The 14,772-nt window shown below is 42.7% G+C and overlaps 1 protein-coding gene across 9 annotated transcripts in view; it reads left to right on the forward strand.

Annotated features, from left to right (window-relative positions):
* jakmip3 (Janus kinase and microtubule interacting protein 3) overlaps positions 1-14,772 on the forward strand; it is a 298,954-nt gene that overhangs the window by 58,875 nt on the left and 225,307 nt on the right. The gene's annotated exons all lie outside the window — the stretch shown is intronic.

A 14,772-nucleotide genomic window follows, 5' to 3' on the forward strand; every position in this document is an offset into this window, starting at 1 on the left:
GGTCAGCAACAGAGGTCTGAGACAGGCGCACCTTGCCGAGAAAGCACCATCCCGGGGCGATGCAGTTTCCAAGAGGGGTTACTGGATTCTAGTCAGGAACAGGTGCCTTGGCTCATTTTTTCGCTCTCATTAGTCAGGGAGCATGGAGGTCAACTGTAGTTCTATGATTAGCTAACTCAGCATAAACCAGGAACTGAATCCGAGACTTCCCCAGTTAGTACAGTTCAGTACCACACTACACAGTGCATTTCCCTACCGAGTTATCAGAACGCCGCTAACCTGAAGCCTGTTGGATTTCTGGAACTTTACCAATGAAGCAGATTCATTCGAGAAGTGTCACATTAGCTTCTTATGCTTTTATTAAATTTATGCAGCCAAATTTAAATCTTGTCACAATGTTCATCTGCCATAGCAGAGGTGAAATTAAAAAATGAGAGTCTGCAATGCTATAAATGTTCTAAGCTCGGAGTTAGACTTGTCTTGATTGAATGTGTTTCCAGGGAGTAATAGAGTCCAATAAGTATTAAACACAAAGTGATAGCATAGTGAGATCCTGCTAGCAGGATGATGACAAAATTTTATGTTTCAATTATTAAGAAGATACTTTGTAGAGTGTGATGCCAGCTTTTATCTGAATATTAACTCCTTTTCCCATTATTTTTAATTGGCAGTAATTTTTTTTCTTAAGTGGATCATATGATTCTCATTTTCTTGAACTACATCCGTTAGATTTTCTAACAAACAGCCAGAGGCACCTTGTGCCATAATGTGATAGTGTCTGGGTTCTAACCACATTCTGAGGTTGTGATCTCTATCAGTACCATGAAAGCTGCCAAATTGTTATAAAAACCCAACTGGTTCACTGATATGAATGGAATCTACCACCCCTATCTGGTCTGACCTATACATGACTCCAGTCCTACATGGTTGACTCTTAATGCCCTCGTGGCAACTAGGGATGGGCAATAAATACTGCCTTACCAATGTCACTCACATCCGAAGAACAAATAAAAATCCCAGTGCTTACTCCTTGAACTGTGAGCAGTATCCTCCTTTAATTGACCATTCATTCAACAGAGCAAGAAGTAAACAAGGTTGCAATTAAAACATTAGCTTAATAATGCCTTCTTGGCTCGTGTAACAGTCAGTTTGCTTCTGTGAGTTCCCTGGTGCTGTGTATTCAGTCTGGTGCTGCCTATTGCAGTGAACAAAATATAAAGTGACTGCCCATTTTCCTATCTATAAATATTAAAGTATATAGAATTGTGACTGAAACTCCCTATTCAATTACAGTGCTTTCTTCTGCATCTGTTCTTGCAGGTAGTACACACAGCATCGAGCCTGGCCACCACCTCCTTCCTGACAAGCTACACTACCTTCCTCTGGGCAGGGTCAAAGCAACCCTTCTTACACTCACCTCATACAGCAGTAGCTCCGTTTATCCAAAAATCAAGCAGGGCGTTAAGTGCTGTGCTGCTCCAACACTAGACCACAGACTCTGTTTCCTGCCATTATATTTAGTTTGCCTCCCGCTTTTTTTTAACCCTATACAGCCTTTATAATGTGGAGATGCCGGTGATGGACTGGGGTTGACAATTGTAAACAATTTTACAACACCAAGTTATAGTCCAGCAATTTTATTTTAAATTCACAAGCTTTCGGAGGCTTCCTCCTTCGTCAGGTGAACGATGTGAAACGTCGTTCACCTGACGAAGGAGGAAGCCTCCGAAAGCTTGTGAATTTAAAATAAAATTGCTGGACTCTCACTTGGTGTTGTAAAGCCTTTATAATGGCAGAAAAATAAACAATTTTCATTTATAAAGACTAAAAATCTTTGCCCTTACACGTGGCCTTTAAGAGATCACGGGGAAAAATTCGATAAGGGTCCGTTTTGGGCAAAGCGCTACCACCCCGCGCCCGACGGACCCTGCGCAGGCAGGACTCAAGTTTGGTCCCAAGGGAGCGCTTACCTGCAATCGGTGTTCCTTTCCAGGCCTTGCACATGGAATCAATGCAATTCACACTTTCCACCACCAGAGGGAGCTCAATCTCTTAAAGGGAGGATGTTTCTTAGAAATCTCTTAAAGGTAGCTGGTACCTATTATTTGCTGAAAATAACAGTCTATTCTCTGCAAGGAGTCGGAACAGAGATCAGACATCGCACACGTAAAACACAGATGCAGACCCCATCCCTATGTTTACACATTGATGAGTTATGTTAAAACATTGAATAAAGGTTGCGCACTACTAAATCCCACATCCACCAAACTGCACAACAGACCTCACCAATCTGCCGATCTGAGTTGGTACCAGGACTGCGAGAGGGCGTGCACCAAGGTTCTCTGTGAAAGAGGTGGACAGAAGGAGGGACATCCTATATCCGCAGTGGGGGGAGGGGGCAAGAGGCCCTCCAGTCATATACTCAAAAGGCAGTGGGAGGCAGCGGGGGATGAAGTCAATGCCAGGTGCACAGCATAATGAACATGGATGCAGTGCAGGAAGAAGTTCAGTGCTTTGACATGAGTAGGCAAGGTGAGTGAGGTCAACTGTCAAGTGGCGTCTCCTACCAACCGCACCACGCACTACACCCCCATATACCAATAAACTCTTTCCATCAGTACTCAAATCTTCCAATCAGATGCTTCCTCTCACCCTTACACATTACCACTGTTTCAAGTTGCGCACCCACAACTCACAGGCCACACACACTGGCAGCTATTCAACCATGACAGGCACATCACCCAGGCACATGTCCCGCTTTCTTGCAGGAGAAGGTGGCGCATATCAAGAGGCAGCGAGTGGCCGTGGCATTTAGCCCCTCGAGCCTTTTTCCACCATTCAATGAGATCATGGTGGATCAGTGACCTAACTCCATATACCCGCCTTAGCCCCATTTGCCTTAATACCCTTGGTTCACAGAAATCTATCAATCTCAGGTTTAACATTCACAAGTGAGCCAGCATCAACTGCCGTCTGCAGAAGAGCATTCCAAACGTTTCCCACCCTTTGCGTGTAGAAGCATTTCCTAACTTCACTTCTGCACGTCCTGGCTCTAAATGTAAGGCTATGTCCCTCCATAAACAATTACAAATGTCTCGGCAGCCAGAGGCAATAATCCAGTCACTAACCTGTAAATCCTGCATGGTCCCTTTAAATAGCGCCGGTGGGGGGTCCTCCAGGCACTCTAAGACACGTTCAGATGGTCGGGGTTAAGACTGTGCGTTGAGTTGAGCCAAAATGGTGTCTATCACTTCAAATCAGCGTTGCACACTGATTGAAGCCATTTTCTCCCTACTTTACATGATTCCAGCATTCGTTATCTGCGCCTGCGCAAACTCCTATACCAAGATGGCGTCTGTCACACGTCATGTAGGAAACGTGCATGCGCAATCCAAGACGCCATCTTGGATGTTGGAGAGGCCGTGTAGCGCCGAAACAACGGGCGCTACACAGCCCAATTTAGCGCCCCACATCCTTTTAAATGTTATACCTCAAGGGCCGCTGACACATTAGTTCCCACCTCCTTTGGCACAAGAGCAAGGAGCTTGCTATAAATATTTAAATAGGCCCAATCCTGGTACTTTGGTGGTCAGGTATCCTCCTTTCTGTGGGGATGGAAGGCTAATACCACTCTGCTCCACCCCTGCCTGTTTCACAACCACTGTGGAAAATATACCCCAATATGACAAAGTCAGAGAGCGCAGTCTAGGACTAAATTTGCTTGCGTGAATGGAAATTTATGGAAAATAAAATGCCATGAGCACATCATGTGGAAAATTGATCAGAATTGTATCGTGCAGAATTGTCTGAGCCTGGGATTACACGGCAATGACAAATGTGCAGAGATGGTGAATATGTAAAATGATAACACAGGTAATAGCTAAAACACAAAGGTACCAAAATTCAGATTGTTCCGTTATGTCGGTGGAACTGTGGCAGAGTCCGCCAACTTCTGGGGATGGGTAATTAGTATGGTTGGGATGGGTGCATCATGTCTGTAAGGGCTCATCAGCAGCACCTGCCCAATGTCGGAGTGGTGCCGTGCCACTAAGACACAGCCCAGAAGGCCCAGGAAGGGCCCCTACAGAAATAGAGCAGCAGAAGTCTTTGGCTCTCAGAGGATCTATTGGAGCACTCCTGCAAGATAATTCATAGATTCATAGAGCACATAAGGATGCCATTGAGCCCATCGTACCTGTGCCAGCTCCTTGAAAGAGCTATCGAATTAGTCTCATTCTCCTGCTTTTTCCTCATAGCCCTGTAAATTTTTCCTTTTCAAGTATTTATCCAATTCCCTTTTGAAAGTTACTATTGAATTTACCTCCACCAACCTTTCAGGCAGTGCATTCCAGATCATAACAACTCGTTGCATAAAAAAATTCTCATCTTCTTGCTGGTTCTTTTGGCAATTATCTTAAATCTATGCCCTCTAGTTACAGACCCTCTGGCCAGTGGAAACAGTTTCTCCTTATTTACTCTGTCAAAACCCTTCATAATTTTGGACATCGCTATTAATTCTCTTCTTAACCTTCTCTGCTCTAAGGAGAACAATCCCTGCCTCTCTATTCTCTCCACTTGATCCTCTTTGTGTGTGGTGTGGGTTCCGCTGAGTCTATTAGGGGACATGCTGGGCGGAATTTCCTGGGGAAGCCCAGTTACTCCTCCAAACATGCCATTTGATATGGTTGGGCAGGAACAAGGTCTGCCTTCTTCCCCCCTCCGCCACAGGACAGATTGCCAGCAGAACAGGGTTCCACCTCATTTTGCAACCCCCCTCTGGCAGTTGCGCCAGAGATGCTCAGATCCAGAGTGGAATTTTAGGCCTGTGGCATTTAAGCATAAATGAAAATATTGCTCATACTGTATTTCATAATCTCACTGTACCTAAATGGAATAAGCATATATGTGAAATATATTTCCATACATGTAAAAGTTGATTCCACAAAATACATAACCAAATATTTGAAATATGCATGTTTGTGTATGATTGTTTTTACCTTTTAGTACTGATTTCAAAGTCAGCCTCCCCATCACCATTATTTTCCATTAGTTAATTTTAAAAGGTAATCTGCAATATAATCATCAATATTATCATAGTGGTTCTCCTATAAAATGTCTATAACTTTTATGTAGTATACTATCCCATCGCCAACAGCCTGATGTATGACAAATTTTGTGTCTCTATGAATTATTTTTCTTATTTCTTTACATTAAATTGAAGATGTCACTTTAGGCCATTAGTTTATCTTCTTTATCTAAATTATACTTCAGATAGAAATTGTTTGCTTAATTACTTCATTGTGCTTTTCTCTATATATAAATGTTAATCCATACCCTGTGTTCACAAGTCATCATGTCAAGTCAAGGTTACAATTGTACAAGATTGCTTAAGGAAGAAATGTTTTGAGACAAGATAAGGAATATGTGTTGCTGCAGTGGAACTGAATAATAAATTCCCCTCCAATGACAAAATGTATACCTCTTCTGTAGGAGAAATATATAGTCAGATAAGAAGTTTATTTAGCACCTGAAGCAAAAATGCTACCACAGTTCTCAAAAGTGTAGCACTCAGGGTGGCATCTATGTTTATATGTGTGAAAGACTTTGAGACAGCCAATAACAATGATGCTTATTTAATATGATTTGAATAAAATATTTAGTTGTGATCATTTTTTCTTCTTGTGTCTAAAAAGCACATTGATAGATTTCGAGTTAGATGCAGCCCAATTTTACAGGTGGCAAATTTAATTCTCACCACTTACTGTTCTTATTATATACAGTTACTTGAACTGGTGGGCACCACATAATACACCATGCACTGCCCACCCAACATTCACAATCATCTTCATAGAAGGTTAATTTTTTGAATGCATTCAGAAAATCAGCCCTATAATAGTCTTGTTTTCGTTTTGCCAGTTTACCTTGGTCAAAATGTTATTGTATTGCTTCCTGCTTGGTATGGAGGAGCAGTAAATGTGGACCAGGCTGGCAGACCTTTGTTGCATGCAATCTTGGGCCATCTACATGGTACATGATATGGTTGGGTAATCTTATCGTTCCAAATTCCTGAAGGTGTGTTGCTTTTCATCACATCTGTTCTGCAGGTGCTACACATAGTCTGGCCGGAAATGGTACAATACGTGTTCTGAGGAGGATGCCCTGGAGTGCCAAACAGGGCAATCCTTTTCCCACCTGCCTCCTGCAGCACCACTTGCACTTTGCCAGTGAACCGGTGCTGCCCCAGTCTGTCACTTTGGTGTTAAAAAAAAAGCCATAGTCAGTAACAAGTGTGATATTTCATAGAAATTCACTTTTCATTTCATGACCATGTTTATTTTGCCGCTACTAGGTTTTGAAACCCATGTTTTACTCCTACCTTTGGAAATATAATTTAAAAAAAACATTTACAGCCTTTTTGAAGGCTAAATAAATATTTGACCCTGAAATAAAAACAGAAAATGCTGGAAAAGCTCAGCAAGTGAGGCAGCATCTGTGGAGAAAGAAACAGAGTTAACGTTTCAGGTCGAAGACCTTTCGTCAGAACTGGAAGATGTTAAAGAGTTAAAGTTTTTAAGCAAATACAGAGCCAGGGAAAGGGGGGAGGGAGGAAAGAACAAAAGGGAAGGTCTGTGCTAGGGTAGAGGGCAAGAGTGATTAAATGACAAAAGGGATGATGGTGTAAGGCAAGGATGGTGGTAATAGGACAGGTTAAGAAACAAAAGATCGGTCTAGAGTAGCTGTAAAAAGCAACATCAGAACCATTACCAGCGGAGTGTGTGCACGTGTAATTATATAAAATATTTATAGATAGAGAGAGAGAGAGAAAAATGGGAGTAGTGGTTATGATCTGAAGTTATTGAAATCAATGTTGAGCCCGAAGGTTGTAAAGTGTCTAAACAAAAGATGAGGTGCTGTTCCTCAAGCTTACGTTGAGCTTCATTGGAACAGTGTAAGAGCCCGAGGACAGAGAGGTCAGAGTGGGAGTGGGATGGGGAATTAAAATGGCAAGCGACCAGCAGGTCAGAGTCACGCTTGCGGACAGAGCGGAGGTATGCAGAAAAGCGATCACCCAATCTGCGTTTGGTCTCCCCAATGTAGAGGAGACCGCATTGTGAGCAGCGAATACAGTATACTAAATTGAAAGAAGTAAAAGCAAACTGCTGTTTCACCTGGATTCGCCTTCACATGGTCCATCTCCGACTCTTCCCTTCCCTTCCTCGACTTCTCTATCTCCATTTTTGGGGATAGGCTATCAACCAATATCTATTATAAGTCCACCGACTCCCACAGTTACCTTTATTACACTTCCTCCCACCCTGCGTCCTGTAAGGACTCTATTCCCTTCTCCCAGTTTTTCTGTCTCTGTCGCATCTGTTCTGACGATGCCACCTTCCACACCAATGCTTCCGATATGTCTTCCTTTTTCCTCAACCAAGAATTCCCCTCCACTGTAGTTGACAGGGCCCTCAACCGTGTCCATCCTATTTCCCGCACTTCTGCCCTCACCCCTTCTCTTCTCTCCCAGAACCATGACAGGGTCCCCAGCACGATCCCACTACCAAACACATCTTCCCCACTCCCTCCTTCAGCATTCCAAAGGGACCACTCCCTCTGCGACACCCTGGTCCACTCTTCCATTACCCCCAACACCCGCTCTCCTTCCCACGGTACCTTTCCGTGTGACTGCAGGAGATGCAACACCTGCCCTTTTACCTCCTCCCTTCCTACCATCCAGGGCCCCAAACATTCTTTCCAGGTGAAACAGTGATTTACTTGTACTTCTTTCAATTTAGTATACTGTATTCACTGTTCACAATGTGGTCTCCTCTACACTGGGGAGACCAGATGTAGATTGGGTGATTGCTTTGCTGAACACCTCTGCTCTATCCTGACCTGCCGGTCACTTGCTATTTTAATTCCCCGTCTCACTCCCACTCTGACCTCTCTGTCCTCGGTCTCTTACACTGTTCCAATTAAGCTCAATGGAAGCTCGAGGCACAGCACCTCATCTTTCGATTAGGCACTTTACAACCTTCCGGACTCAACACTAATTTCAATAACTTCAGATTATATATATATATTTGTTAAATTTATCGGACTGCAGCTGCTGGTAATGGTTCTGCTGTTGCTATTTACAGCTACTCTAGAACGATCTTTTGTTTCTTTACTTGTCCCATTACCACCCTCCTTGCCTCGCACCATCATACCTGTTGTCATTTAATTATTCTTGCCCTCTGCTCTATCACAGACCTTCCCTTTTGTTCTTTCCTTCCCTCCCCGCCCTTTCCCTGGTTCTGTACTTGCTTAAAACCTTTAACATTTTCCAGTTCTGATGAAAGGTCTTCGACCTGAAACGTTGGGCAGCATTTTAGCACCCGCTATCGGGTGCGTTCCTGGCAGGGGGGCCCCGAAAATCGTGAAATTCCAGAGCGGGACCGGAGCCCGCCTCGAACCCGCGCACTTCCGGGTTCCCCGCTGACGCGCCGGCGTGCGCGCGCAGCCCCCGCTGGTGGGAATCCCGCAGGCAATTAAAGCCAGCGGGATGCCACTTGAAAGTATTTTATTTAGATATTTCAGGTCATTAACTGACCTGATTAAGGGATTATGTGCGGAGGGGTGGGATTTTAGAGGAACCTGGGACTGTTTCCCACACTGGGGGAAACACTCCCAGTTCAAATGGACCTGTTGCAGCCATCAGCCTGTGGCAGCTGCAAAGGTCCATTTGACAGGTGGGGGGGTGGGGGGAGACCCTCACTCATTGCAGGAGGCCACTCTGTCACTTGGGACAAAGTTTGGCCTCCACCACCCTCCTCCTGACAATCAAAGTCACCAACTTGCACAATTACCCCGGTGTCCAGATACATGTACCTACCTTGCGGACCCCCTCAGATGTACATCTTCCGGATGGGGGCCGCCGTAGCTGCAGTCATGACCTCCTCGGAGGGCGAACAGCATCACCAGCCTCACCATCCACGCCGTCCACCTCTGACACGTGGAGCTCCACAACAGAGTGCTGTGACACATCCACCTGCACAGCAGCAGGGAGGGCTACCGCAGAGAGAGATGTGTCGCAGAGGGCACTACCCTTGCCACAGGGTCCACAGACCGAGGCTCAGCTTCCTGGACCTCTCTGAGCAGCAGTGCACACGGAGGCTCAGAGTCACTCGACATGTAGTCGTGGACATCTGCAGCCTCCTTCATGCCAAGCTGCTCCCGGCTGGCCCGAGCACCATCTTCTTACCTGTCGCTTTCAAAGTCACCACTGCCCTCAACAACTTCTCCTCTGCATCCTTCCAGGGTGCAACCGGGGACATCGCCGACGTCTCTCAGCCGTCTGCACAAAAGAGCCCTGCAGATACACCTACACCCACTCTGCAGTGACACAATGGGTGGCATCAGTTGTGGGTCTTCATGGTGATCCTCAGGAAAGGGCATTATTGCACAGACCAGACAAGATTCGCGAAGACATGGCAGTAGTGTTGCCAATATAATATGTGATGTGAGTTGGTCAGAAATTCAATATAAGTAACAACCATGACAAACCCTCAAACACCCTTGTGCATCCCCTTCATGCTCACGACACGTGTGCCTTACGCTGCCTACTGCACATATGTGATGCATGTCCCCTACACTCCATCTGCCACATCACCGCCCCCAACCCACATCTCCTTCTGCACTGCCAACACTACTCTGTCACATCACCCCTCATACCCACTCAAACCTCATCCTCATCGTACCTGCACCTACTCACCTCGCCAGTACTCATCCCGCCACTACCACTCAACCCAATCCTCATACAATCTCATGGCTCTATCTCGTACTCACCCTCTCATGCATCTCTTTCACGGCCAGCCTCACTCAACCTGCCCGATAGCCCCCCCGCCGAGAACCCGCAGCCCTGCTAACATCGGGCCCGTTATCTCTGTTTCTTTCTCCACTGATGCTGCCTGACTTGCTGAGCTTCTCCAGCATTTTCTGTTTTTATTTCATATTTCCAGCATCCGCAGTATTTTTGCTTTTGAAATATTTGACCCTGTTTGTGATCTGTTCCTTTTAAGTGGCCATTTCCCTATAATTTTCCCAGCAGCTTTTCAGTGGCTACAGTCTTGCATAATAATCTAGGCATTCACTTTGGTGAGCTGCATGCACAAACACAGCTGGGAGCTTGTGGCTTTTAGAAATGCTAATTGTGATGCATGGTAGCTGGTCAATATTCTTACTGCTTCTTTGGATGAACATAAATAATTATGCTTCCAAAGGATTGTTTCATGCTGACTCACTACTCCCAGAATCCTGGGTATGCACTTTTACTTTGTGACATTTAAACTAATGGTGGGAAATATCACCAGCAAAAATAATTCCTATCTATAATGGGGCAAGACCCTGATAATAATGAGGCATAAAATATATTGCATTTCAAATAATAAACAGGAATGCTCTATATTTACCAGGGCCATACAAAAGCTATTCCCACTCTGCACCAGGCTGTAATTGAAGCAGACTTCTTCAATTACAATCACAATGGACTACCACAGCATTAGGAATGAACACTGTTTACAGTACCTAGTTAATGTCGAGGTGAATCTGGCAAATCATGAGTCCACTTCAGAGTGGTACGAAATTCATCTATGTCAGCACAATACGCTCCAACCACACCCTTGACCTACACTGTTTGTCTTCAAGCAACAGGGATGTCAACATGCAAAAGAAAAATTTAAGCACTGAAGTGTCTCCTGCGTACCTGCATGATCAAGTTCTAAGATTAAGTGTATTTAAATGCTACAGACCAGAGGAGCTATATCAGAGCCCTTCTAAGAAACAAGTGTAATTGAAGACTAAAAACAAGAATAACTGACTTATTTTGCTTTTTATTTCTTTTCAAGATTATAAAAGTCGATTTATGTTACTACTAGAGATTCTCTCAGTCTTCCATTTTTCTTACAAATTTTTAAAACCCAACCTCATTATCACCTAATTCTCGATTTATGTTGTCTTTTTTGTTTTGCTTATGAGTCTTGATGTTGCTATCCACAGTGGAACTTGGCCCTTCACCTAGGTTTATCACTAATAAAAAGTGGCTCTGCATTACTACATGATTTCAGATAATTAAAAAATCCATGGTTTACATAAACATGATTTATGAAGATGTAACATGTACTGACTATATAATCATTCGTTCATCCATTCTTTCAAAATAGTCCTCTGAATGCGATACTTTCAAACTCAATAAAGTTCAGTCAGGGCTTCTGGATTACACCTTCATGAGATATTCCAATTTGATGCACAATGTGATGTAACGTGAACAATACAATGTTATGTCAGGTGAGCTAATCAGATCTACGGTGTCTTATCTAAGCCAATGGAATATTCACACTGCTGTCCAGCAACTTTGAAAATTAATCGAAATCCACTTCTTCTCTCAGAGGCAAAGAGTCCAAACTACAACAAGGCAGAAAATTGTAAACCTAAAAGTAGCCTCCTCATGTTTAAATCTATGAAGAATTTAACATAGACATTTGTCACAAGAAGAGGAATAAACATCGATGACATTTCTGGATAGGGTAATAGAGGCAAAAACCCTGGAATCATTCAATTGAATATTGTGTTGACGGAACTGTAGGTTTCCACAGAAGGATGAGTTAGATAGGCCAAATATCCTCCTTCATTTGTATTTATCTTTGTGAAAACATATAAATGCTGGAAATCTGAAATAGAATCAGAAGATGCTGCCAATACACTCCAAGTCTGCCAATATATATGTGAAAAACCAAGTGAACATTTTAGGTGGAGGCTCTGTCAGAATGGTTTTGACTATTCTCAATTCTAATTAAAGGTCTCCATCCAAAATGTTAACCTGTTTTTTTCTCTTTTCAGATGCTGACACCCCTCCTGTGTATAATCAGAATTTTCTCTTCTGATTGAGGATTAAACACATGCAATTATGGAGCAGTGAACTTATTTCTTACCATTTTTGTTCCACTTCTGAAGCACTTTTAATCTGTGATCCTAACACAATTCTAGATAACAGCTTATGTTTTTCCCACAAACAGATGGATTGCTCGTGTGAGGAGCAAAGGGAGGAAATTGACTTTCAGGACAGTAAATTCAATGACCATGAAACCACAATCTCTTCCACACAGCTTTGTAGCTAGCTTTCTAGTGCTGGTTGATTGCCCGAGTGCTTGAATGTCCACTAACTTGTGTTCTTGCTATAAGGAATGGTTGGAAAAACTACATTTGTATCAGCATCTTACACAAATCAAATTTTCACCAGCATAAAAGTTGTTAATGCAGCCACACACAGTAGAAAATTATACCCCAACCATTTCTTTCATCAATGTACATATTTTAAAAATAAATTAATAAGAATTTCTCCAGTTTCTGCGAGAGATAACATGGCTTGCTGTATAAGTATTTGGTTAAACGGCATAATGTGCTATTGGCTTAAAAACGCAAGTGCAATTGTATATCATAAATTATACTGTTTTTCATTCTGCATGCCAATAACTCCAGCATTGACTTAAATGGCCCCCTAATTCTCTGCTGCCTACTGCCACTACTATGGCATTATTCATAAAAATGCAATTAGATATTACAAATACAATTTTCAGACAGACAAGTAAACATTTCATATCTTTTGAGTGCAAAAACCACACAGGAAATAATCAAACCTCAAGAGGAAACACCCCTTTCAATTCATGCAGTGGCAGAAGTTTAGACTTAACAAAATAGTACATATAAATAAATACAGGTGATAAAACTGACCAAATTGTAAGACAAGCAGAACACTTTTGTGGTCAACTCTACGTAGAACAAAATACTGAATATATATTTTGGCTGAAATCTTCGTGCTACTTGATTTTAAAGCCAAGCTCTTGACTCAAATAGCAAAACAAATGAACTAGCCTCCAGCATTGCAGTGAAACTTGATGGCAATCTACATTTTTTTGTAACTTCTAACCTTATAAATGTGAGAAAAATCAAGCGGCAAAAATACAAATCACGATATCACTGTGAGTGATTATTATGGAGGCATTAAATATGTAGATATCATGAATTGGATACTAAATGTGTTTAGACTTGATTGATCCCTGGGAATGGATTTCTAACCGATGAGGACGCACATTTGGATAGTATGACAATCAGTACCTTTGGGGGACCTTTACAGAGTTGTGCTTCTGATCTGGTGGACATTGGACACAAAGAAGGACAATCTTTAAAATGAGAAAGTTTCATAAATTCCAGGTGGCTACAATTGTTTATTGTAAGAAAACCTGAAATCCCAGTAGTTACATGCTCACTCCAAGATGAAAGGTGATAGGCTTGAAACCCCGGGCTGCCATCACTGGATTCTGGCAGCAGTAGTCCTTCATCATGACAAGACTTTATTTAGCACAGCATTCTACCTTTTGGGTTGGGAGAAGGGGCGAAGAACTGACCAAATATCTTGCCCAGTAATAACTAACCTCCTGATGGCGAATCATAGAGGAACATTGGTAATGGTTGTGGAGCAGTTTGCAGCTTGGACCACCCCAATATTCCTGATTGAAGGCATGAAGGCAAACAATATGTGGGAGCAAATGAGGAGAACATGGATTGACTGTATTACAGAGCAAATTATCTATACACTTGATTCTTTGTATAACGTTTTTATATAAAATTATTGGCCATGTTTTCAAGCAGCTGGTTTTCTAGTGCAGAATAGTGCCTGTGCTTTCAGAGATTTAAAGGATTGTATGAGGCATGGGAACATGAATCCCCAAATAGATGAACGTGATCTAGGGCTATAAAACAATGAAGGGCCTGGATAATTTAGATATTAGTAGGTTATACGGTTTAGGGGGTAATTTTAACCTAACCTGCCTGGCGGGAACCTGATGGGATCAGATCAAACATTGGTTTTACTCCCTGTCCAATTTTACTCTCCACTGACTTCGATGGAGGGTAAAAATCAGGTGAGGTATAAAGGCCGGCGTTCCAGCTGATCGCATCAGTTTTCCGTCGGGAGGATTAGGTTAAAATTATCCCCAAATTGTAGAACTAGTGAGCATGAGTATGAAACTTACATGCCTCAAGGAAGACCAGAGATGAAAAGACTCTTTCTCTGACACCACTCCACCCCACAGGGTAGTAGATGTGTGAAATAGACTTCAATCAAACCCAATGCTATTAATCACTTTTTATATAAAAAGACCATTATAAATAGCTGGTTAACAATAGGATTGAAGGCTATAAGGGAAGTCAAATTATGAAGATGATCAAATACTGTGTGGAACATTATAGCTCCAGTAGATTAAAGAAATATTGGGCCAGAATTTGCTGTCAAAATAACAGTGAGGCTATCGGCACTCACCGTTATTTATCCGCAAATGCTACAACAACTTCAGGCGAGGGGCAGATTCGCGGTTAAACGTAGATATCCAAAAGTTGCTATCTGAGTTGCACCACTCCGCCATTAGCTTCGCAAAAATGGCATCTCACTGTCTGCCTCACTATTGAAATGCATTGAATGGCAATGAGGTTGCTGTATTTGCGCAGTAGATACGAACTAAACTCGCCACAGAAAGTTAAGCCTTGTCCATTTCAGTCTTTTAACGACGTGATAAGTGTTAATTACTGCCAATCAACCTCTCTGGCACTGAAAATTAACTATTACAAGTGTGGGGTCTCATTCCTTCAGGTTTTAATTTTTGGAGATTTTAAAAATGTAAAATTTAAAATTATTTTTTTCTTTCTGTCTCTTTTTTCTCTCTCTCTTAATCCAATCTTTCT

Source organism: Heptranchias perlo, chromosome 21 (genome assembly GCF_035084215.1).
Source record: "Heptranchias perlo isolate sHepPer1 chromosome 21, sHepPer1.hap1, whole genome shotgun sequence".
In the NCBI taxonomy this organism is placed as follows: Eukaryota; Metazoa; Chordata; class Chondrichthyes; order Hexanchiformes; family Hexanchidae; genus Heptranchias; species Heptranchias perlo.